Consider the following 6,000-nt stretch of genomic DNA (forward strand, 5'->3'; position numbering starts at 1 on the left):
GGTTACTATTCCACAATGTTTGTGGTACCGAAACCGGACGGTTCGGTGAGACCCATTTTAAATTTGAAATCCTTGAACACATATATAAAAAAATTCAAGTTCAAGATGGAATCGCTCAGGGCGATTATTGCAAGCCTGGATGAGGGGGATTACATGGTATCACTGGACATCAAGGATGCTTACCTGCATGTCCCCATTTACCATCCTCACCAGGAGTACCTCAGATTTGTGGTACAGGATTGTCATTACCAATTCCAAACGTTGCCGTTCGGTCTATCCACGGCTCCGAGGGTCTTTACCAAGGTAATGGCCGAAATGATGATACTCCTTCGAAAGAAGGGAGTTTTAATTATCCCGTACTTGGACGATCTCCTGATAAAGGCGAGGTGCAGGGAGCAGTTGTTGGTCGGGGTAGCACTATCTCGGGAGGTGCTACAACAGCACGGCTAGGTTCTAAATATTCCAAAGTCACAGCTGATCCCTACGACACGTCTACTGTTCCTGGGGATGGTTCTGGACACAGAACAGAAAAAAGTGTTTCTCCCGGAGGAGAAGGCCAAGGAGCTGTCATCTCTAGTCAGAGGCCTCCTAAAACCAAAACAGGTGTCGGTGCATCACTGCACGCGGATCCTGGGAAAGATGGTAGCTTCCTACGAAGCAATTCCATTCGGCAGGTTCCATACAAGAACCTTTCAGTGGGACCTATTGGACAAGTGGTCCGGATCGCATCTTCAGATGCATCGGCTGATAACCCTGTCTCCAAGGACCAGGGTGTCTCTGCTGTGGTGGCTGCAGAGTGCTCATCTTCAAGAGGGCCGCAGATTCGGCATAAAGGACTGGGTCCTGGTGACCACGGATGCCAGCCTTCGAGGCTGGGGGGCAGTCACACAGGGAAGAAACTTCCAAGGACTATGGTCAAGTCAGGAGACTTCCCTGCACATAAATATTCTGGAACTGAGGGCCATTTACAATGCCCTAAGTCAGGCAAAACCCCTGCTTCAAAACCAGCCGGTACTGATCCAGTCAGACAACATCACGGCGGTCGCCCATGTAAACCGACAGGGCGGCACGAGAAGCAGGACGGCGATGGCAGAAGCCACAAGGATTCTCCGATGGGCGGAAAATCACGGGTTAGCACTGTCAGCAGTGTTCATTCCGTGAGTGGAAAACTGGGAAGCAGACTTCCTCAGCAGGCACGACCTCCACCCGGGAGAGTGGGGACTTCATCCAGAAGTCTTCCAAATGATTGTAAACCGTTGGGAAAGGCCACAGGTGGACATGATGGCGTCCCGCCTAAACAAAAAGCTAGAAGAGACACTCAGGCGATAGCTGTGGACGCTCTAGTGACACCGTGGGTGTACCGGTCGGTTTATGTGTTCCCTCCTCTTCCTCTCATACTAAAGGTACTGAGGATAATAAGGAGAAGAGTAAGAACTATACTCATTGTTCCGGATTGGCCAAGAAGAGCTTGGTACCCGGAACTTCAAGAAATGATCTCAGAGGACCCATGGCCTCTGCCGCTCAGACAGGACCTGCTACAGCAGGGGCCCTGTCTGTTCCAAGACTTACCGCGGCTGCGTTTGACGGCATGGCGGTTGAACACCGGATCCTGAAGGAAAAGGGCATTCCGGAGGAAGTCATTCCTACGCTGATTAAAGCTAGGAAAGAAGTTACCGCAAACCATTATCACCGCATTTGGCGAAAATATGTTGCGTGGTGTGAGGCCAGGAAGGCCCCAACGGAGGAATTTCAGCTAGGTCGATTTCTGCACTTCCTGCAGTCAGGGGTGACTATGGGCCTAAAATTGGGTTCCATTAAGGTCCAGATTTCGGCTCTTTCGATTTTCTTCCAGAGAGAACTGGCTTCACCACCTGAAGTTCAGACTTTTGTTAAGGGAGTGCTGCATATTCAGCCCCCTTTTGTGCCTCCAGTGGCACCTTGGGATCTCAACGTGGTGTTGGATTTCCTAAAGTCACATTGGTTTGGGCCACTAAAAACCGTGGATTTGAAATATCTCACGTGGAAAGTGGTCATGTTGTTGGCCTTGGCTTCGGCCAGACGTGTATCAGAATTGGCGGCTTTGTCATGTAAAAGCCCTTATCTGATTTTCCATATGGATAGGGCAGAATTGAGGACTCGTCCCCAGTTTCTCCCTAAAGTGGTATCAGCTTTTCATCTGAACCAACCTATCGTGGTGCCTGCGGCTACTAAAGACTTGGAGGCTTCCAAGTTGTTGGACGTAGTCAGGGCCCTGAAAGTCTATGTTTCCAGGACAGCTGGAGTCAGAAAGACTGACTCGCTATTTATCCTGTATGCGCCCAACAAGTTGGGTGCACCTGCTTCAAAGCAGACTATTGCTCGCTGGATCTGTAGTACGATTCAGCTTGCTCATTCTGCGGCTGGACTGCCGCATCCTAAATCAGTGAAAGCCCATTCCACGAGGAAGGTGGGCTCTTCTTGGGCGGCTGCCCGAGGGGTCTCGGCTCTACAACTTTGCCGAGCAGCTACTTGGTCGGGGTCAAACACATTTGCAAAATTCTACAAGTTTGACACCCTGGCTGAGGAGGACCTAGAGTTTGCCCATTCGGTGCTGCAGAGTCATCCGCACTCTCTCGCCCGTTTTGGAGCTTTGGTATAATCCCCATGGTCCTTACGGAGTCCCAGCATCCACTTAGGACGTCAGAGAAAATAAGAATTTACTCGCCGGTAATTCTATTTCTCGTAGTCCGTAGTGGATTCTGGTCGCCCATCCCAAGTGCGGATTGTCTGCAATACTTGTATATAGTTATTGTTTAACTAAAGGGTTATTGTTGAGCCATCTGTTGAGAGGCTCAGTTGTTATCATGCTGTTAACTGGGTATTGTATCACGAGTTATACGGTGTGGCTGGTATGAGTCTTACCCGGGATTCAAAATCCTTCCTTATTGTGTCAGCTATTCCGGGCACAGTATCCTAACTAAAGTCTGGAGGAGGGTCATAGTGGGAGGAGCCATTGCACACCAGTAGTCTAAAGCTTTCTTTATAGTTGTGCCCAGTCTCCTGCGGAGCCGCTATTCCCCATGGTCCTTACGGAGTCCCAGCATCCACTACGGACTACGAGAAATAGAATTACCGGTGACTAAATTCTTATTTTATATAAAATAGCGCAGTGATCATATATTATTTTTTTAGTAGTATATGGGCGTTGGGGTGTGAGCTGGTATACTCCCTCTGTGTTCTCTCTAACAGGCTTCCCTGTGGGTCTGTCCCCTATAGCCAGTGTGAGTGTGTGTGCTGTACAGTGTGTCGAGATGTCTGAGGCTGAGTGCTCCTCCCCGGAGGAAGTTACTGGGGGCGCAGAGAAGGATTTGGGAGTGACTGTCGGCACCGCCGACTGCTGATTGGGTGAATATGTTGAATACATTGAATGCAAATGTGGCGTTATTGTCTAAGAGGCTGGATAAATCTGATTCTCAGACACAAACGTGGAGAAAATCCATGGAGGACGCCTTATCCCAGGTGCAGGCCCCCTCAGGGTCACAAAAGCGTTCATTTACCCAAATAGCTGATACCGACACAGACTCTGACTCCAGTGTCGATTATAGTGAGTCCAGTTTACATCCAAAATTAAGAGTACATGATTGTGGCAATTAAAGATGTTTTACATATTTCTGAAGTGCCTGCTGTTCCAGATACGAGGGTTGGTTTGTATATGGGAAAAAAGCCTGAGGTGACGTTTCTCCCCTCTCATGAACTGAACGCTCTTTGTGAAAAAGCTTGGGAATCGCCTGATAAAAGGTGGCAGATTCCCAAGAGGATTTTTATGGCATATCCTTTCCCCTCTGACGACAGGGAAAAGTGGGAGTCATCTCCCAATGTGGACTAGGCTCTGTCCCGGCTGTCCAAGAAAGTGGTGCTTCCGTCTCCTTACACGGCTGCCCTCAAGGATCCTGCAGATCGTAAGCAAGAAACGACATTAAAGGCCATTTATGTCACTACGGGTGCACTCCTCAGACCTGCCGTGGCGTCGGCATGGGTGAGTAGTGCTATTGCTACGTGGGCTGATAATTTGGCATCTGACATGGATACCCTAGATAAGGATAACATTCTTTTGACTCTCGGTTATATCAGGGACACTGCAGCTTACCTAAAGGATGCCGCAAGGGATATTGGCCTCTTGGGATCAAGGGCCAATGCCATGGCAGTCTCGGCCAAGAGAGCGCTGTGGATTCATCAATGGAATGCTGATGCCGACTCCAAGAAAGCTATGGAAGCTCTCCCTTATAAAGGTAGTGTCTTGTTTGGTGACGGCCTCGCTGATCTGGTGTCTACCGCTACAGCACAACAGAAAAAGGCACCCCATTATCAGATGCAGTCCTTTCGGCCTAATAAATACAAGAAAGGAAGGGGCTCGTCCTTCCTTGCTTCAAAAGGTAGAGTAAGGGGAAAAAGGTCGCCTGCTGTGTCTGGCGCCCAGGACCAAAAGTCCTCCCCGGCCTCTGCCAAGTCCACCGCATGACGCTGGGGCTCCCCTATGGGAGTCCGTGCCGGTGGGGGCTCGTCTCCGACTCTTCAGTCAAGTCTGGTTTCAATCGGGCCTAGATCCTTGGGTCTTAGACATAGTGTCCCAAGGGTACAAACTGGAGTTTCAAATCAGCCTTGCCAGTTTCTATCCCAGAAAGGGAAGTAGTGAATGCTGCGATACAAAAGCTGTGTCAACAGAGTGTCATTGTCCTGGTTTCCCCGTCCCAACGGGGAGAAGGTTTCTATTCGAGCCTCTTTGTCGTGCCAAAGCCGGACGGCTTGGTCAGACCGATCCTGAACCTAAAATCCCTCAATTTGTATTTGAAAACTTTCAAGTTCAAGATGGAATCTCTTCGAGCAGTGATTTCCAGTCTAGAAGGGGGGGATTTTATGGCGTCAGTCGACATAAAAGATGCCTACTTACACGTCCCGATATATCCTCCACATCAAGTTTTCCTGAGATTTGTGGTGCAGGATTCTCATTACCAATTTCAGACGTTGCCGTTTGGGCTTTCCACGGCCCGAGGGTCTTCACCAAGGTGATGGCGGAAATGATGGTACTCCTACGCAAGCAGGGTGTCACAATTATCCCGTACTTGGACGATCTCCTGATAAAGGCGAGGTCAAAGGAGCAGTTGCTAAGAAATGTGGAGCTCTCCCTGACTGTTCTGCAACATCATGGTTGGATTCTAAATTTGCCAAAGTCTCAGTTGATTCCGACAACTCGTCTGCCTTTCTTGGGCATGATCCTGGACACGGAACTGCAAAGAGTGTTTCTTCCAGCGGAAAAAGCTCTGGAAATCCAATACATGGTCAAGGAGATTCTGAAACCAGCAAGAGTGTCGATTCATCAATGCACTCGAGTGCTAGGGAAGATGGTTGCGGCTTACGAAGCCATTCCGTTTGGCAGGTTTCATGCCCGGGTGTTTCAGTGGGACCTGCTGGACAAATGGTCTGGGTCTCACCTACACATGCACTGGAAAATAAGTCTACCTTCCAGGACCAGAATTTATCTCCTGTGGTGGCTGCAAAGTTCTCACCTTCTAGAGGGACACAGGTTCGGAATCCAGGATTGGGTCCTGCTGACCACAGATGCAAGTCTCCGAGGCTCGGGAGTAGTCATGCTAGGAAGAAGTTTCCAGGGAAAATGGTCAAGCCAGGAAACTTGTCTCCACATAAACGTTCTGAAGTTTAGAGCCATTTACAACGGCCTTCTGCAAGCGGAACACCTGCTTCGAGGTCTACCTGTCCTGATTCAGTCGGTCAACATAACAGCGGTAGCGTACGTAAACCGCCAGGGCGGAACAAAGAGCAGAGCGGCGATGGTGGAGGCCACAAGAGTTCTCTGCTGGGCGGAAAAGCACGTGAGCGCTCTGTCAGCAGTCTTCCTTCCGGGCGTGGACAACTGGGAAGCAGACTTCCTCAGCAGACACGATCTCCATCCAGGAGAGTGGGCTCTTCATCAAGAGGTAATTGCAGAAGTGACAAGGCGTTGGG

This window comes from Pseudophryne corroboree, chromosome 1 (genome assembly GCF_028390025.1).
Source record: "Pseudophryne corroboree isolate aPseCor3 chromosome 1, aPseCor3.hap2, whole genome shotgun sequence".
NCBI lineage: Eukaryota > Metazoa > Chordata > Amphibia > Anura > Myobatrachidae > Pseudophryne > Pseudophryne corroboree.